Raw genomic sequence first — 18,715 nt, forward strand, 5'->3', positions numbered from 1 at the left:
GGGGCGATTGGCGTCAAAATGAAATGGCAAAGGAGGCGGCACGAGATCTCTAAATTTAATGAACCGAACATACAATTCTTCTTTTCGTGAAACAGACATTCTTTTGTTTGAAATGTCGTGTAGGAAAATTCGGAAGGGTAATGTGTTGCCCGGTGTCACTGAGCAACGGGTGGAATTATTCCGCTTTCAGTTGTTGATCCTTTGACAGGTCGAGAGACCATTTCCAGCTCCCGTGTGGGACAAGTTCAGCTTTTGAGGCACTGGGTAAAGTGTTTTTTTAATTAGTGCGAACGAATGACAGGACATTTGGCACAAACAAGAAGAATTGTAAACTCACGAGTTTCCTCTCCATGTTTCTCACATCATGTTCAACACAAACGAGGATTCTCCTCAAAACGTTACTGAGAATTTTGCAAAACGGACCCCATGTCGACGTTACTCAAGGGAAAAGACCAGCCATGAATCTGTATGATGGAGGAATAAACATCGGGCGGCTTGGAAAGCTCAGTCGGTGGAACATCAGACTTTTTAGCGAAGTAGTGATCTGAGGGTCCAGGCTTCAAGTCCCTGCTCAGGCTATCAATTTTTGAACAGCTGGCAAGTTCTGCCTTTCCAGCGGAATAATAACTGTGTGAGAGTCGATCCCTGCGATGTTTTGTCAATATGTTGACCATTGTTGAGCATTCTCAGAAAAGGGCTTTGTCCTTCTCTGATGATTATTTTACCAGAGACATTTGGACAGTAGAATATCAGTTGGAAAGCCCACTGATTGCCCGTTTGCACCACCCGTCCCTTGTCTGTACAGAGATTGCTTTGTGTCGAAACTGCTTCAAAGTGAGTCTCTTCCATAGTTACCTGGAAATGTTTGGATTGGTGCAGTTATCTGCAGCTTGTCAATTGGATGGTTAACACTGAGTTTAGTTGGGCTGATCTGATTTCTTTGCTCGAATAAATTAGGAACAGAGGAATCTCGGAACAGGAGTAGGCCATTCAGCCCCTCGTGCCTGCTCCGCCATTTGATAAGATCATGGCTGATCTGTGAACTAATTCCTTATACCTGCCTTTGGCACATATGCCTTAATACGTTTGTTTGCCAAAAAGCGATCTCTCTCAGATTTAAATTTAGCAATTGAGCGAGCATCAATTGGCTTTTGCAGAAGAGTGTTCCAAACCTCTACCACCCTTTGTGTGTAGAAATGATTTCTAATCTCATTCCTCAAAGGTCTTGCTCTAATTTTCAGAATGTGCCACTTACTCCGAAAATCCCCAACCAGCGGAAATAGTTTCTCTCTATCCACCCGGTTTGTTCCCCTAAATATCTTATATATTTCGATCAAATCACGCCTTGACCTTCTAAACTCGAGAGAATACAACCTCAATTTGTGTAATCTCTCCTGGTAACTTAATCCTTGAAGTCCGGGTATCATTTTAGTAAACTTACCCTGCACTCCCTCCAAGGCCAATATGTCCTACCGAAGGTGCGGTGCCCAGAACTGCTCACATTACTCCAGGTGCGGTCGAACCACGGCTTTGTGCAGCTGCAGAATAATTTCTGTCCGCTTGTACTCCAGTCCTCTCGATATGAAGGCCAGCATTCCATTAGCCTTCTTGATTATTTTCTGCACCTGTTCATGACACTTCAATGAACTTTGGACCTGAGCCCCTAAGTCCCTTTGGACATCCACTGTTTTTAACGTTTTACCATTTAGAAAGTAAGCTGTTCTATCCTTTTTTGATACAAAGTTGATGACGTCACATTTGCCTACATTGTATTCCATTTGCCACAGTTTTGTCCATTCATTTAATCTATCAATATCCCTTTGCAATTTTATGTTTTCATCTATACTGCTAACAATGCCACCACTCTTTGTGTCATCGGCAAACGTAGATATGAGACTTTCCATGCCATCATTTAAGTCGTTGATAAATATTGTGAATTGTTGAAGCCCGAAGACAGATCCCTGCGGGACTCCACAAGTCACATCCTGCCAATGTAAGTACCTACCCATTATCCCTACTCTCTGTCACCTTTCTCTCAGCCAACTTCCTAACCAAGTCCGTATTTTTCCCTCGATTCCATGGGCTTCTATCCAAACTAACAGTCTCTTATGTGGGACTTAATCAAATGCCTTCTGGAAGTCCATATAAATAACATCCATTGACACTCCCCATCTGGTCCTGGGGATTTGTCACTCTTTATTGCTATTATTATCTTCATTACTGTTATTTTACTTATATTAATTTCGTTGAGTCCCTGTCCCCGATTCAATATTAGTTTTCTTGGGATTTCCAGGATGCTATCCTCTTTTTCTACTGTAAATACTGACGCAAAATAATTAATCAACACGTCCGCATTTTCCCATTGTCAATGATCTTATCCCCACTTTCAGTTTTTAAGGGGCCAACACTGCACCTGACCACCCTCTTTTAACGAATATCACTCTAAAAGTTCTTCGTATTGGTTTTGATATCCCTTGCAAGTTTCTTTTCATTCTCTCTTTTTGTAGCTCTTACGATCTGTTTTGTGACCCTGTGTTGATCTTTGTATCTTTCCCATTCGCTGGGATCTGTGCCATTTGTTGCTTTTTTTGTGTGCGCTTTCCTTATGTCTTATACTGTCCCTTACCTCTTTCGTTGTCCATGGCTGGTTTGTTTTGGCAAGTAGAGTTGTTGCCCCTCAGGGGTATAAACTGATTCTGTATCACGTTAAATGTTTCTTAAAACATTTCCCATTGATCATCAGTCGTTTTACAGATTTGCCCAGTTCACTGTGGACAGTCTCTGTCTCATCACATTGAAGTCGGCCTTCCCCAAGTCCAGAATCTTAGCAGCTGATTCACTTTTTTTAACCTTTCAAATATTACATTGAACTCGATCATGTTATGATCGCTTTTGGACAGATGTTCACGCACAGTCAAGCTTTTAACTAAATCTGGTTCATTTCTCATTACAAAATCTTGAATGTCTTGCCCCCTTGTTGTCTCTTGGACATCCTGCTGTCGAAAACTATCCCGGACACGCTCATTAAATTCACTACCTTTCTGCGTGGCCTAATGGATAAAGCCTCTGACTTCGATGATAATCGAGTTGTTATCAAAACATTGAAGGTTCGAATCCTGTTTTACTCGCTGGGTGAAAATTTGTCCGACGTGCGCCCCAACTGTTTTGCACCCGATCGTTTCGAACAGTCTGATGGAACCGAAATCCCGAAATTACTTTCCTTTCCGAACAGAGTGTAAAAGTGACATTATTTCTACTGTTCAGATTCAGAATGGTCGGCGAATCCATTGCGCTCTGCACGTATGGGTTCGAATCCCATCCGTGTGGTTATTGTATTGAACTTTTGTTACGGCCCCATGTAAGTTTTGTACAATAAAAATGGGCTTGAAAGCTATTAATACCAATCCGACACCGGTGTTTTAAGTCTGTATCCCTGGATTGTTCATATTTTGTTGAAATAGAGATGGACAACTTGTCTTACCAAGTCAGGCTTTCGAAAATTTAAATGCTCTGAAGCAAAATTGCCGTTTGTCTGAGAATGGATACACCAGGTTGACTCGCGCTAATACACTTTTCCTCATGTAAAACACACACACATTAAACTATTGTGCAGTATTTGTAGGAGGTCACCCACAGAAGGAGGTCAGGGCCTGGTGTATCACAGACATCACTCACCAACATTTTGTGGGAAGAGATGAGAAATGTAATAGGATAAGACCAGATAGTCTGGAGAGAGTAAGAGTGTGGGAATACAACAGGATAAATAGAGCCAGATATAACTTGTACTGACAGGGGATAAGGAAGAGAAGATCATGACTGATACCCATTGTTTACCATTCAGAGACCGATGAACAAAAGATTGATGTTGTTGCGCAGACATATTGAGGGAGAAGGCGCAACAAAGTGGCTTGGCAAATGTATCAACACCATAACATTAGGAAATAACGCGAAACATGTGGGCGCCGTGGCTCAGTGGTTAAAGCACCTGTCTTATAAACATGAAAGGTTCCTGGGTTCAAATCTCAACAATGCCATACCCTCAAGTCAAATCCCAGCGGTGCTTCTGGCAAAGTGCTCCTCATCAACATCTGGGCACTTGTGCCAACAATTGGGCGGAGTATTCCGACAGACGAGTCGAACAACAACCTGCCTCCACGACCACTGGGTAGGTCCAATCCCACGGGCAGGACAGATGAACCGGAGATGGCGGTTTTGTCATATACAGCAAAGAGATCGTGGCTGTGGGAGTTCTCAACTTTGACTCCGGACGAAAGACAGCTGTGTGTTTGGAAATTGGAGGGGGGTGCGTGGAGTGGAGTGAGAGCCTGGGAGAGGGAACGGGGGCAGAATGTGGCTGGCGTGGCGTGGCGTGGCGGGGGTGGGGTGGCCTCAGAGTCTGGAATGTCTGTGTCTGAGGTGGGTAGTTTACTGAGGGAAAGGGACCAATATCCTGAGAGATACAGTCAGTGACACAGGGTGAAAGGTGGTGAAAGTCAGTGAAGTAACACAGGGCTGTGGTGGAGAGTGGTTCCGCAGCGACAGTGTGAGGGAGAGGAATTAACATCCGTACCGATACAGTCAGCAATACGGGGGCTTTGGGGTGACAGGGAGAGGAATTAACGTCAGTCACGCGGGGTGGGGGCCGAGTGGCGAAGAGACAAGGCCAGTGTGTGGAATGGGGGAATTCGGCCTGTCCCCTGTTGCAGCAACAGTGAATCAAAGCCCCGTTCCACGCGTGTATCCTTCTCCACGACTCCCCTTGTGATGTTCCCCCTTGTCCACCACTGCTGATTCTCCTGCCCTTCTGTGTCACACTGTGATCTTTCCCCGCTGTGATTCTCGCGCGCTCTCACTTGTTTGGTGTCGAGTTGTCGGGGTTTATCCTCCAATATGACCCTTGCGATCCGTCAGCAAACACTGGGTCGCTGTCCGTCAGATCAATGGAACCGATTGCAACCTCGACTCCAAGCTGAAGTCACTCAGCCCTCATCGGCGGCGATGAAGGGGTTGAGAAGCATGGGATAGGGGATGAGGTGAGTCTGTCAGTAACGCCTTTGTGTGACAAACTGTATCTCCACTGATGTTAATTCTTCTCACTCAGGAAACCGCTCTCCCCCCAGAGCCCTGTATCTCCACTGATGTTAATCCCGCCCTGTCACTCACGGAACCCAGCGCCCTCTGATACTGACTGTATCTCGACTGATGTTAATCACACTGCCTCTCAGTAACCCCTCACCGCCAGCACCCCGTGTTACTGACTTTTTCTATTCTGATTTTAATCCCTCTCCCTCACACTGTCAGTCAGGAAACCCTCTCCCCCAGCGCCTTGTGTTACTGACTGTATCTCTACTGACATTGATCCCTCTCCCTCACACTTTCTCGCCGTAAACTACCTCCCCCCAGCGCCCTGTGTTACTGACTGTATCTCCACTGATTTTAATCCCTCTCCCTCACACTGTCACTCACGTTCCACTCTCAGCCCAGAGCCCTGTGTTACTGACTGTCTCTCTACTGATATTAATCGCTCTCCCTCAAACTCTCAATCAGTATCCCCTCGCCAACTTTACTCTCTTCTGACTCCCCGCTCAGGTTCCCATCCCCCTGTCACTCTCGTTTAAACCCTCGCCAACAGCAGTAGCAACTCCCCCTGCGAGGCTATTAGTCCCGGATCTGTTGAGGTGCAACCCGTCCGGCTTGTACAGTTCCCACCTTCCCCAGAATCGGTCCCAATTCCTCAGGAATCTAAATCCCTCTCTCCTGAACCAACCCTCCAGTCACGCATTCACCTGATCTATTCTCCTATTCCTATACTCACTAACACGTGGCACTGGGGGTATTCCTGAGATTACTACCCTTGAGGTCCTGGTTTTTAACTTAATTCCTAACTCCTTACATTCAGATTGCAGGACCTCATCCCTCTTTTTACCTATGTGGTTGGTACCGATATGGACCACGACCTCTGGCTGTTCACCCTCCCCCTTCAGAATGTCCTGCAGCCGCTCAGTGACATCCATGACCCTGGCACCAGGGAGGCAACATACCATCATGGAACCACGTTTGCGGCCGCAGAAACGCCTCTCTGCTCCCCGAACTATCGAATCCCCGATCACGATTGCTCTCTTGACCATTCTCCTCCTCCCCTTTACAGCTGAGTCACCCATGATGCTTTGGACTTGGCTCTGTCTGCACTCCCCAGAAGAACCCTTTCCCCCACCAGCAACCAGATCTGAATACTGGCTGAAGATTGAGATGCCCTCAGGGGACTCCTGCACGAGCTGCCTGGTCGTCCTTTTCTGTCTGGCCCTCACCCAGTCCCTCTCTGCCTGCACTCTCTTAATCTGCGGGGTGACCACTTCCTGAAACGTGCTGTGCACGAAATTCTCAGCCTCGCGGATGCACTGCAGTGACGTCAGCTGTTGCTCAAGGTCCGAAACCCGGAGCTCGAGCTCCACCAGCTGACGACACTTCCTGCACATGTGCTTGTCCAGGACACGGGAAGCGTCCTGGAGTTCCCACATGGCACAGGTCGTGCATTCGACAGGTTTGAGCTGCCCTGCCATGCCTTAATTTATTAGATGAACGTAAACAAAGCAAAAACCTTAAATACGGCTTTTTTTGGTTATATTACTCCAGTTAAGTAGTTTAAGCTTTAATTTTAATGAGCTTCCAGGAGTTTTACACTTCATGCTTTTAAATCAATTTTATCCAATTCGCGAAATCAGAGAGAAAAACGAAGACTCGCCAACCAATCACCGACCTGCTGTCCTGTGACGTCACTCCTTGTTTTTTTTCACCGATTGCCTCTGTGCCGCTCGGAGTGCGGGTCGGCCTTCGAGTCTGGGCCTTGAGCAGTCTCCGAGTCCTGCGCTCTCTCCCAGGTCTGTTTGAAGTGATGTGTTGGAACATTTTAATTTATTTGCTCGAATAAATTAGATACTTTTTAACCCCAACCCACTCCTTGCAGACACTTCCAGCATCATCCACGTGGGCGGTAGAATGCAGAGACATTCAGCGCTCCAAATCAATCCGTGCCGCCTCTTACCGAAACTCGGGAACAATGTTAACCATTTCAGCCTCTCAGATGCCGATGTTTCCAATTTCATCTTGTGCAGCAAGAACCCCTGGTGATTTTACAGTCACTGAAGTTCGCTTCACTTTCCCCAAAGTTTGGTCTAAAAGAGAGCAACGAAAAATGAAGGAAAAGTGAGCGTTTCGTCATTGGTGGCGAAGCAAAATCGCTGCTTTCATTCCTTCCACCGCTAGTCTTCCTGCGGGCGATGAACCTTCTGCACTCCGCTATTTTTATCACATGACCAGGGACTGGAAACGAGTTGAATGTGAAAGTGGGAGCAACAAACTGAATCAAGCGGATAGGTGGAGCGGGATATTGCAAAACAAACAGCGAAGTCACGAGGAGCAGGTCAGCTGTAACATCAGAACATAAGAAATAGGAGCAGGAGGAGACCTTACGGCCCCTCGAGCCTGCTCCGCCATTCAATAAGATCATGGCTGATCATCGACATTAACTCTATTTTCCCGCCCGATCCCCATATTGTTCACACGACATTTCAAACAGAAGAATGTCTGTTTCACGAAAAGAAGAATTGTGTGTTCGGTTCTTCAGATTTAAAGATCTCCGGCCGCCTCCTTTGCCATTTCATGCTGCCGCAAATCGCCTCTCTCTCCGGCCTATGAACAACTAAACTCACACCTGCAATTTCAATACGATCGGCCAGAGGACCCAAAGTGCCCACATGAGAACAGTAAGAAGGAGAAGCTTAATGGAACAGACCAGCTGTACCTTGAACTCCGGTGGAAATATTCAGAAGCAAAAGGTTAAAATGCTCCCGGGGAGGATCGAATTCAACACTTCGGCATTCCTCGAGCCTGATACTATTATATAATACCGCGTGCTGACCGATTGCGCTGCGAAAGCCGCGTGGTATTAATACTCTCATTAAACACCCTCATTTTCGGTCGCGAAGGTTGTATGTTTTTTCAGACAGGTTTCCAAGTGAACACATGCAGCCATTTGCCGTTCGGCTATTGGTGTTTTAGTGGTCGAATTCTTGCCTGCCACACAGGAAGCGGGAGTTCATTGCCGCCAAATGCAGGAGCATTTTCTGCATTCATGACATCGAGTGAATTGGGATAAATTCATATTTAGCTTCAATCTGCAAAACATCTTGATACTTTTTCTTTTCTCCAAGTGTGTTGCGTTCACTTAACCTCGGCTTCTATACGCAAAGGGTGGGAGACGTTTGAAACGCACTTCTGTAGATGGTATTTAATGGTAGCTCACTTGTGAATGTTAAATCTGAGATTGATAGATTTCTGTGAACCAAGGGTATTAAGGGATATAGGGCTAAGCCGGGTATATGGAGTTAGGTCACGGGTCCATATCTAAATGCCACTGCCACTTGCTGCCTCCTGATATGCGCCACCTTCACCTGCAAGAAAGCGGGACGTGTGTCTGGGTGATGTGCCTGTCATTGTTAAATAGCTACCAGTGTGTGTGGCCTATGAGTTGTGGGTGGGCGGCTTGCAACAGTGGTAATGTGTAAGAGTGAGAGGAAGCGTCTGGTTACAAGAGTTGAGTACTGATGGAAAGAGTTTGTTGGTATGTGGGGAATGGGGGTGTATTGCATGGTGCAGTTGGTAGGAGATGCCACTTGTGAGTTGTCCTCACTCAACTTGACCGCTCATGTCAAAGCAATGAACTTCTCCCTGCACTGCGTCCATGTTCATGATGATGTGCGCCTGGCATTGACGACATCCCCCGCTGCTCCCACTGCCTTTTGGATATATGTCTGGAGGACCTCTTTCCCGGACCCACCCCTGCGGATACATCATGCTCCTCCTTCTGTTCAACTCCTGCACCACAGTCTCTCAGCATCAGCAGAGAACCTTGGTGCATGCAACCTCCAGGCCTGGTAACAACTCAGATCTGCAGATTGGTGAGGTCTGGCGTGCAGATTGGAGGATGTGGGATTTCGTCGTGTATAACTTTTATACAATGTTTTAACATAACGCATCAGTGTGCAAACATAGGGATGGAACCTGCATCTGTGTTTTACGTGTGCAATGTCTGATCTCCGTTCAGACTCCGTTTGGACAGTAGGCTTTTATTTTAAGCAAATAACAGGTACCAGCTGCCTTTCAGCGATTTCCAAGAAACATCCTCCCTTTAAGAGATTGAGCTCCCCCGGGCGGTGGAAAGTGTGAATTGTAATGATTCTCCCTGCAAGGCCGGAATGGACCACTGAATGCAGGTGAGTCTTCGAGCCATCCGGATCTTGCGTCCTGCGTGCCCAAGGGTCATTGGGCGCGGAGTAACAGCGCATCACGGTACCTGCGCCCAAAAACGGCACTGATCCAATTCTTCCCCCAATGTTTCCTGTGTGCGCCAGTCGACAGGATTCGGATAAGGTACCTGGCACATGGGGTCACAGGAAGAAAGATTGCATTTATATTGCGCTCGTCACCAACTCGGACGTCCCAAAGCGCTTTACAGACAACGAACCACTCTTTGAAGTGTAGTCACTGCTGATATGTAGAAAACGAGGCAGCCAATTGAAACACACAGCAAGATCCCAAACACAGCGATGTGACAATGACCAGATAATGTGTTATAGTGATGTTACTGGAGCGATAAATATTGATCAGGTTAACAGGGAGAACTATTTACCCTTCAAGGTGAAGACAAGGTGATTGTATCAGTTCGAGTTTGGACCTTTGTAATGTTTTTCTTTCCTCATTTCTATCTTCTTCAGATTCCAACTGTTCAGAAAACTGACAACTGAACTCTCAATGAATTTTCGATAAATCTGTCACTCAAAATAAACAATGTTCGAAATAAAGAAATAAACCGGATTGAGACGGTTCACTTCACTTCACTGAAACGTCTCATTCCAGTTAAACCGGCGCGGCGGAGTCACAGCAGCTCATCGCTGATCTGCACCTCAACTCCATTTAGCGAAACAGAAACTGGAAAACTCATGTTTCGAGACGAGTTTACTAATTTCCTGAAAAATGAATATCACGAAACCAGCAAAATATTCCCTGCCCTGATGAAACACACAGCAAGGGGATGTGTCGAATATCTCGCAAGAAACCCGCGAATTTATTTTTACACGGATAGAATACCGTGCTCGATATTAACATTTACACTGAGCGCCAGGTCTGGATCTGACCCGTTTACCCCGTGGTGCGGGACCCCGTCCAAGTTTATATTTACCAAAAAAAGAAAATCAGTCAATAATATATCTCACCCAGCAGAATTGGAGATTGTTCGTATTTTACAAGACAGGATGAGGCCACTCGGCCCGTCTTGCTTGGATAGTAAATTCTGTTCGCATTCTCCGCTTGGTGTTGTTCTGCTTACATATTTTAGTTTACCGATCTGTCTTTTGTTGTATTTCCCCTCACTCTGCAAGAGAGAAAACAATAAATGAACAACATCAACAATGTGGATGGAAGAGAATGATCCAAGCAGAGTCTTAACCATCCAGGGTTTAAGGTCATTTGGTGAGCTAGTTTATTGTTGGCGGCGTGGCCTCATGGATAAGGCGTCTGATTTCGTTATTCATCGCGTGGTTATCAGACGATTGCAGGTTCGAGTCCTGCTGCGGTCATTTTACTCGTTGGGTGCAAATGTGTCCGACGTGCGCCCAAACTGTTTTGCACCCGACCGTTTCTCACAGTCGGATGGAACGGAAATTCGTAAATTGCTTTGCTTTCAGAAATTGACTCCACATTTTCAACATTGTCGATCTGGGTGAACGGGCAGGACATAGTGTAAAAGTGACTTTATTTCTACTGTTTGGATTCAGAAATGTGCTCTGTCGGTTTGGGTCCGAATACCATCCGTGCTGTTATTGTTTTGAACTTTTGTTGCGGCGCAACGTAAGTTTTGTGCAATCAAAATGGGCTTGAAAGCTACTAATACCAATCCGACACCGGTGTTTTAAGTCTGTATCCCTGGATTGTTCATATTTTGTTGAAATGGAGAGGGACAACTTGCCTCATCAAGTAAGTCTTTCTGAAATTTAAATGCTCTGACGCAACATTGCCGTTTGTGTGAGAATAGATACACCAGGTGGACGAGCGCTCATAAACATTTCCGAATGTAAAACACACACACATTAAACTATTGTGCAGTATTTGTCGGAGGTCACCCACAGGAGGAGGTCAGGGCCTGGTGTATCACAGACATTACTCACCAACATTTTGTGGGAAGAGATGAGAAATGTAATAGGATAAGACCAGATAGTCTGGAGAGAGTGTGGGAATACAACAGGATGAATAGAGCCAGATATAAGATGTACTGACAAGGGGTAAGGAAGAGAAGATCATGACTGATACCCATTGTTTACCATTCAGAGACCGATGATCAAAAGATAGATGTCGTTGCGCAGACATATTGAGGGAGAAGGCGCAACAAAATCGCTTGGAAAATGTATCAATACCATAACGTTAGGAAATAATTAAAGTCACGTGGGCGCCGTGGCTCAGTGGTTGAAGCACCTGCCTTGTAAACAAAGGGTCTTGGATTCACATCCCAGCAGTGCCTTTCACCAAAGTTCTCCACTTTAACATTTGGAAACTTGTGGCAGAGTTGTCCCGTCGCTTGATAAACCACCAGCCTAACACAACCATTCTCACAGAATCACAGCTTTCAGCTGATGCCCCAGACTCTTCCATCACCAGCACTGGGTGGATCCTGTCCCACAGACAAAACAGGGATGGTGGTACAGTCATATACTCCGAGGAGGGAGAGGCCCTGCGCGTTCTCAACACAGACTCTGGACCCCAACATGGCATCGGCCCGAAGGTGGGGGAGAGGTAGAGGGCGATAGCCGATCTCTGGGAGAGGGGATGGTGGAGTCTGGATCGTCTGTGTGGGAGGTTGGCGGATGAGGGCATCGACCGTCTGTGGGGGAGGAGCGTCTGTGTCAGAGGTAAGGGGCGGGGGGCGAGTCTGGATTGTCTGAGAGAGCCAGGGTAAACGATGGGTGGGGCGGAGGGCCGTGAGACCGGGCCAGTGTCTTAAAGGGGGGAATCAGACCGCCGGCCCTCCGTGTATCACTGCGTTTCGTGTCCCTCCCTCCTCTATGTATCTCTGTGATTCTCCCCCTCACTGCCCCTGCCATCACTGTGATTGTCCCTCCCACCCCTCTCTATCACTGTGATTCTGTCCCTCCCCCGACCCGTATCTCACTTGCTGCAACATTCACCGATCGATAATGGCGCACGCCGTGAATGCATCATTGTGGCTCGAGGTCCCATCAATTGCAGGACTATAATGATCGTGAAATAATTCTCATCTGTCAAAAGTTTAGACCTTGTTCCACTGCGGGTACCAAAAGCCTTCGCTCTGTTCACTGATCCCAGTTAAATGAGGCCCTGTCGGTGGATGTTAGAGATTCCCCAGCGCTGATGAAAGAAGCGCAGGGAATTCTCCCGCTCTCTTGTCCAACATTCCTGACTCAGTAACACGAACACCAAAGAGCGCACTGAAGGGTCCAAGTTTAAGGGATTGAAACTCAAAGCCCTCACGGCGTTCCACAGTCACCCATCGACCGTCGGAACTCACACTTCGATGGGATCCACTGTCCGATCATTGAGGAACACGTCCCTCCTCCGCTTGGCTCCGTCCTTTATGGGAATGGGAATTGGAAGGTTTCACCGACTTATGAAGTGTCCCTGGAACAGAATGAACAGCATTCCCTGTGTCTCGGGGTTTCAGTGACGGATTCTTGTCTGTCTGTCACAGGGCTGATCAGAACTCGATTCCTGATCCAAACAGTGTATCGTCTTTGAGAGAAACCGAGAGAGAACAGGAACAGAGAAGGAAACAAACTGCGGACTGGATTCCAATTGCGCTCCCGCGGTTATTGTTAACTAAAGGCACCGTGGAATTGGATCAACAGGCAGATTGTTGGGGATTTAAATGTTCGAGATTTAAACCCAGGCTTTCTCCCATGTTCTTTTTTTTTATTCGTTCACGGGATGTGGGCGTCGCTGGCGAGGCCAGCATTTATTGCCCATCCCTAATTGCACTCGAGAAGGTGGTGGTGAGCCGCCTTCTTGAACCGCTGCAGTCCGTGTGGTGACGGTTCTCCCACAGTGCTGTTAGGAAGGGAGTTCCAGGATTTTGACTCAGCGACAATGAAGGAACGGCGATATATTTCCAAGTCGGGATGGTGTGTGACTTGGAGGTGAACGTGCAGGTGGTGTTGTTCCCATGTGCCTGCTGCTCTTGTCCTTCTAGGTGGTAGAGGTCGCGAGTTTGGGAGGTGCTGTCGAAGAAGCCTTGGCGAGTTGCTGCAGTGCATCCTGTGGATGGTACACACTGCAGCCACAGTGCGCCGGTGGTGAAGGGAGTGAATGTTTAGTGTGGTGGATGGGGTGCCAATCAAGCGGGCTGCTTTATCTTGGATGGTGTCGAGCTTCTTGAGTGTTGTTGGAGCTGCACTCATCCAAGCAAGTGGAGAGTATTACATCACACTCCTGACTTGTGCCTTGTAGATGGTGGAAAGGCTTTGGGGAGTCAGGAGGTGAGTCACTCGTCGCAGAATACCCAGCCTCTGACCTGCTCTTGTAGCCACAGTATTTATATGGCTGGTCCAATTCAGTTTCTGGTCAATGGTGACCCCCAGGATGTTGATGGTGGGGGATTCGGTGATGGTAATGCCATTGAATGACAGGGGGAGGTGGTTAGACTGTCTCTTGTTGGAGATGGTCATTGCCTGGCACTTATCTGGCGCGAATGTTACTTGCCACTTATGAGCCCAAGCCTGGATGTTGTCCAGGTCTTGCTGCATGCGGGCTCGGACTGCTTCATTATCTGAGGGGTTGCGAATGGAACTGAACACTGTGCAGTCATCAGCGAACATCCCCATTTCTGAACTTATGATGGAGGGAAGGTCATTGATGAAGCAGTTGAAGATGGTTGGGCCGAGGACACTACCTTGAGGAACTCCTGCAGCAATGCCCTGGTGCTGAGATGATTGGCCTCCAACAACCACTACCATCTTCCTTTGTGCTAGGTATGACTCCAAATACAGTTCCCAAATACTGATCGAATAATCGGGAGATGGTAAAATGCAGGAGATGCAGGAGGGACCGAAGTCCTTCAATCTCGGCAGCAGTTACTGGGAACCGAGCCATGGGTGGGATTCTAGTTCAAAACGGGAGACTGTAAACAATGAGACAGATTCTGGGCTCAAATCTGGAAGGGAGCTCCCTCCAGATTCAATTTTTCTTGATGAAGAGCGGGTGGAGGAATTAAATTTAACAGAAAAAATGTACAGACTTGGTGTAAATCTAATAACTGGACAGGTTCAAGATTGTTAAAAAGTTTTGAAATTAGATTTCTTCCTGATGGTTAATGTTAACCCTTGATGTTCCACCTCCCTTATCATTTGCTGTTCCCGTTAATCTTTCATTCGCTGTAAACCCCAGAGGTAGCAAGGAAGGACAGAAAGATCTCTCTCCGATCCGTCCTCTCTACTCGACCTTTATCCCATTACAGCAGGTGAAAAATTCCAATTATCCGTCTATATTTAAACAAAATATAAACAATCTAGGGACACAGCCTTAAAACTGCGGTGTCAGATTGATAATAATGGCATTCAACCCCATTTGATTGCACAAAATTTAAGTTGGGCCGCAACAAAAGTTCAATACAATAACGACACGGATGGGGTTCGGGCCAATACATACAGAGCACAATGCATTCGCGGACCATTTCTGAATCCAAACAGCAGAAATAAAGTCACTTTTACACTATGTCCTGCCCGTGCACCCAGATCGACAATATTGAAAATGTCGAGTCAACTTCTGCAAGCAAAGGAATTTACGGATTCCCGTTCCATCAGGTCAGTGACTGCAAGAAACGGTCCGGTGCGAAACAGTTGCGGCGCACATTGGAACAAGTGTAAAAACGACCGCGGCAGGATTCGAACCTGCAATCTTCTGATAACATCACGATCAACACCGAAGTCAGACGCCTTATCCATTAGGCCACGCAGCCACTATGATAGCAATTCAGCAAAAGATCTTAAACCGGGGCAGGAGTGGTTAAGACTCTGCTTGTCTCTTTCTCTTCCTTTCACTTTGTTGATGTTGTCCATTTATTGTTTTCTCTCTTGCAGCAAGTTGGCTCTGATGTTTCCGAATTATCAGGATACGACAACTGAACTTCCACTGGGTCTCCAAGAAACCTACAATCAGAATAAACAAATCTTTGATCAAAATGTTTTGCCTCCAAAGCGAATCTCTTTCGCACTCAGTCTGCAAAATAGACACTGGGGAAATAAAATAAAAGACAAATCGGTAAACTAAAAATGTACACGGAGAACAACACCGAGCGGAGACTGTGAACAGAATTTACTATCCAAGCCCGACGGGCCGAGTGGCCTCATCCTGTCCTGTAAAATACGAACAATCCCCAATTCTGCTGGGTGAGATTATTATTTTCTGATTTTCTTTTTTTGGTAAATTTAAGAGCGGACGGGGTCCCGCACCACGGGGAAAACGGGTCAGATCCCGACCTGGCGCTCAGTGTTCGTGTTAATATTGAGCACGGTATTCTATCCGTGTAAAAATACAATCGCGGGTTTCTTGCTTTATATTCGACACATTCCCTTGCTGTGTGTTTAATCAGGGGAGGGAATGTTTTGCTGGTTTCGTGATTTTCATTTTCAGGAAATTAGTAAATTCGTCTCGAAACATGAGTTTTCCAGTTTCAATTTCGCTAAATGGAGTTGAGGTGCAGATCAGCGATGAGCTGTTGTGACTCCGCGCGCCGGTTTAATAGGAATTCGACTTTTCAGTGAAGTGAACCGTCTCAATCCGGTTTATTTCTTTATTTTTAACATTGTTTATTTTGAGTGACAGATTTATCGAAAATTCTGTGAGAGTTCCGTTGTCATTTTTCTGATCAGTTGGAATCCGAAGAAGATAAAAAATAAGGAAAGAAAAACATTACAAAGGTCAAAACTCGAACTGAAACAATCACCTTGTCTCCGTCTTGAAAGGTGATTAATTCTCCCCGGAGAACTGTTCAATGTTTATCCCTTCAGCCACAACACTATAACACATTATCTGCTCATTATCACATCGCTGTGTTTGGGATCTTGCTGGGCGCAAATTGGGTGCCTCGTTTCCTGCATGTCAGCAGTGATTACATTTCAAAAAGTGCGTCATTGTCTGTCAAACGCTTTGGGACGTCTGAGGTGGTGAAGGGCGCTATCTAAATGCAATCCTTTTTCCTGTTGCCCCATGTGCCAGGTACGATATTGGAATCCTGTCGACTGGCGTATGCAGGAAATTTTGGGGGAAAATTTGATAAAGGCCTTATTTCGGCGCAGGTAGCGCGATGCGCTTTTTCCCCACGCCCAATGACCCAGGCGCAGGCAGGACGCAAGATTCGACTGTCCCGAAGACTCACCTGCATTCAGCGTTCCATTCCGGGCCTTGCACGTGGGATCAATGCAATATGCTCTTTCCACCACCAGGGGAGCTCAATCTCTTAAAGGGAGGATGTTTCTTCGAAATCTATCAAAGGTCGCTGGTACCTGTTATTTGCTGAAAATAACAGTCTACTGTCAGCACGGAGTCTGAACTGAGATGAGACATCACACACGTAAAACACAGATGCAGGTTCCATCCTTCTGTTCACACGCTGATGAGTTATGTTAAAACATTGAATAAAGGTTGTACACAACTCAATCCCACATCCTCCAATCTGCACGCCAGTCCTCACCAATCTGTCGATCTCAGTTGGTACCAAGCCAGGAGAGTGCATGCAACAAGCTTCTCTGCTGATGCTGAGAGACCTTGTTGCAAGAGTTGGGCAGAAGGAGGGATATCCTATATTTGCAGAGGTTGAGGGGTGGGGGTGGGCAAGAGGCACTCCAGACATAGATCCAAAAGGTAGCGGGAGGCAGCGGGGGACGAAGTCATTGCCAGGCGCACAGTAGCATGGACTTCGATGCAGTGCAGGAAGAAGTTCAATGCTTTGACATTAGTGGTCAAGGTGAGTGAGGTCAACTCTCAAATGATGTCACCTACCAATTGCACCACGCACGACATCCCCATCACTCAGATACCAACAAACTCTTTCCATCAGTACTCAACTCTTCAAACCAGAGACTTCCTCTCACCCTTACACGTTACCACTGTTGCAAGCCGCCCACTAACAACTCACAGGTCACACACACTGGAAGCTATCAGCATTCACACAGACACACGTCCCACTTTCTTGCAGGTGAAAGTGGCGCATATCAGGAGGAGCAAGTGGCAGCGGCATTTAGCCCGTCGAGCCTGTTCCACCATTCAATGAGATCATAGTGGAGCTTTGACCTAACTCCATATATCCGTCTTAGCCTCATATCCCGCAATAACATTGGTTCACAGAAATCTATTAATATCAGATTTAACAATCACAAGTGAGTTAGCATCAATTACCTTCTGAAGAAGAATGTTCCAAACGTCTCGCACACTTTCCGTGTCGAAGCCGCGGTTAAGTGAATGCAACACACCTGGAAAAACGAAAATGTCTCATGATGTTGTGAAGATTGAAGCTGAATATGAATTTATCCCATTTCACGCGATGTCATGAAGGCAGAATGAAAATGCTCCTGCATTGGGCGGTAATCAAACCCCAGCTTTCTGTGTTGCAGGCAAGAATTCGACCACTAAAACAGTTAGCTGTGTGTATCCACTTGGAAACCTGTCTGAAAGAACATACAATCTTACAGGCCGCAATTGAGGCTGTTTGATGAGAATTTAGTAACGATGCGGTTCTCGTGGTGCAATCGTTGAGCGTGCGATACTTCAGGCACAGCAATTCCGTTCTAAAAATGTTGAGGTTTTGAGTTCGAGTCTCACCTGGAGCAGTTGAACCTTTTGCATCTGAACACTTCCTCCGGAGTTCAAGGTCCAGCTGGTCTGTCCCATTCGGCATCTCCTTCTTCGTGTTCTCAGGTGGGCGCTTTGCTTCCTCTGGCCGGCCGGATTACAAAGCAGCTGTGAGTTTAGTTGTTAATAGGCGGAAGAGAGGGGCGATTGGCGACAGCATGAAATGGCAAAGGAGGCGAGACGAGATCTGAAAATCTAAAACAACGAACGCACAATTTTCTTTTCGTGAAACAGGCATTCTTCTGTTTGAAGTGCCGTGTGGGAATATGGGGATCGGGCGGGAAAATAGAGTCGAGGTCGAAGATCAGCCATGAATGGCGAAACAGGCTCGAGGGGCCGGAAGGCCGACTCCTGATCCAATTTATTTTGTTCTTTTGCGACAGCTGAGCCGCTCCTCGTTCCTTGGCTGTTTGTTCAGCAATATCCCTCCCCGCCTATCCGCTTGATCCAGTTTGTCGCTCCCACTTTCACATTCAACTTGTTTCACTTTCTGATCATGTGATATAAATAGCGGAGTGCAGAAGGTTCATAACCCGCGGTAAGATCAACGGTGGAAGGAATGAAAGCAGCGATTTTGATTCGACAACAAAGAAGAAACGCTCACTTTTCCTTCATTTTTCGTTGTTCTCTCTTAGAGCAAACTTTGGGGAAAGTGAAGCGAACTTCGGTTACTGAAAAATCACCAGGGGTTCTTGCTGCACAAGATGAAATTGGCGACATCGGCATCTGAGAGTCTGAAATGGTTCACATTGTTCCCGAGTTTCGGTAAGAGGCAGCACGGATTGAT

The 18,715-nt window shown here is 46.7% G+C and overlaps 1 non-coding gene across 1 annotated transcript; it reads right to left on the bottom strand.

The window, feature by feature from the left end:
• Positions 1 to 14,948: 14,948 nt before the first annotated feature.
• trnar-ucg (transfer RNA arginine (anticodon UCG)) lies at positions 14,949 to 15,037 on the bottom strand. The gene is given in 2 exon segments: positions 14,949 to 14,984; positions 15,001 to 15,037. It is a non-coding gene; the product is annotated as a tRNA-Arg (tRNA).
• Positions 15,038 to 18,715: the final 3,678 nt, after the last annotated feature.

Source organism: Heptranchias perlo, chromosome X (genome assembly GCF_035084215.1).
Source record: "Heptranchias perlo isolate sHepPer1 chromosome X, sHepPer1.hap1, whole genome shotgun sequence".
Lineage (NCBI taxonomy): Eukaryota > Metazoa > Chordata > Chondrichthyes > Hexanchiformes > Hexanchidae > Heptranchias > Heptranchias perlo.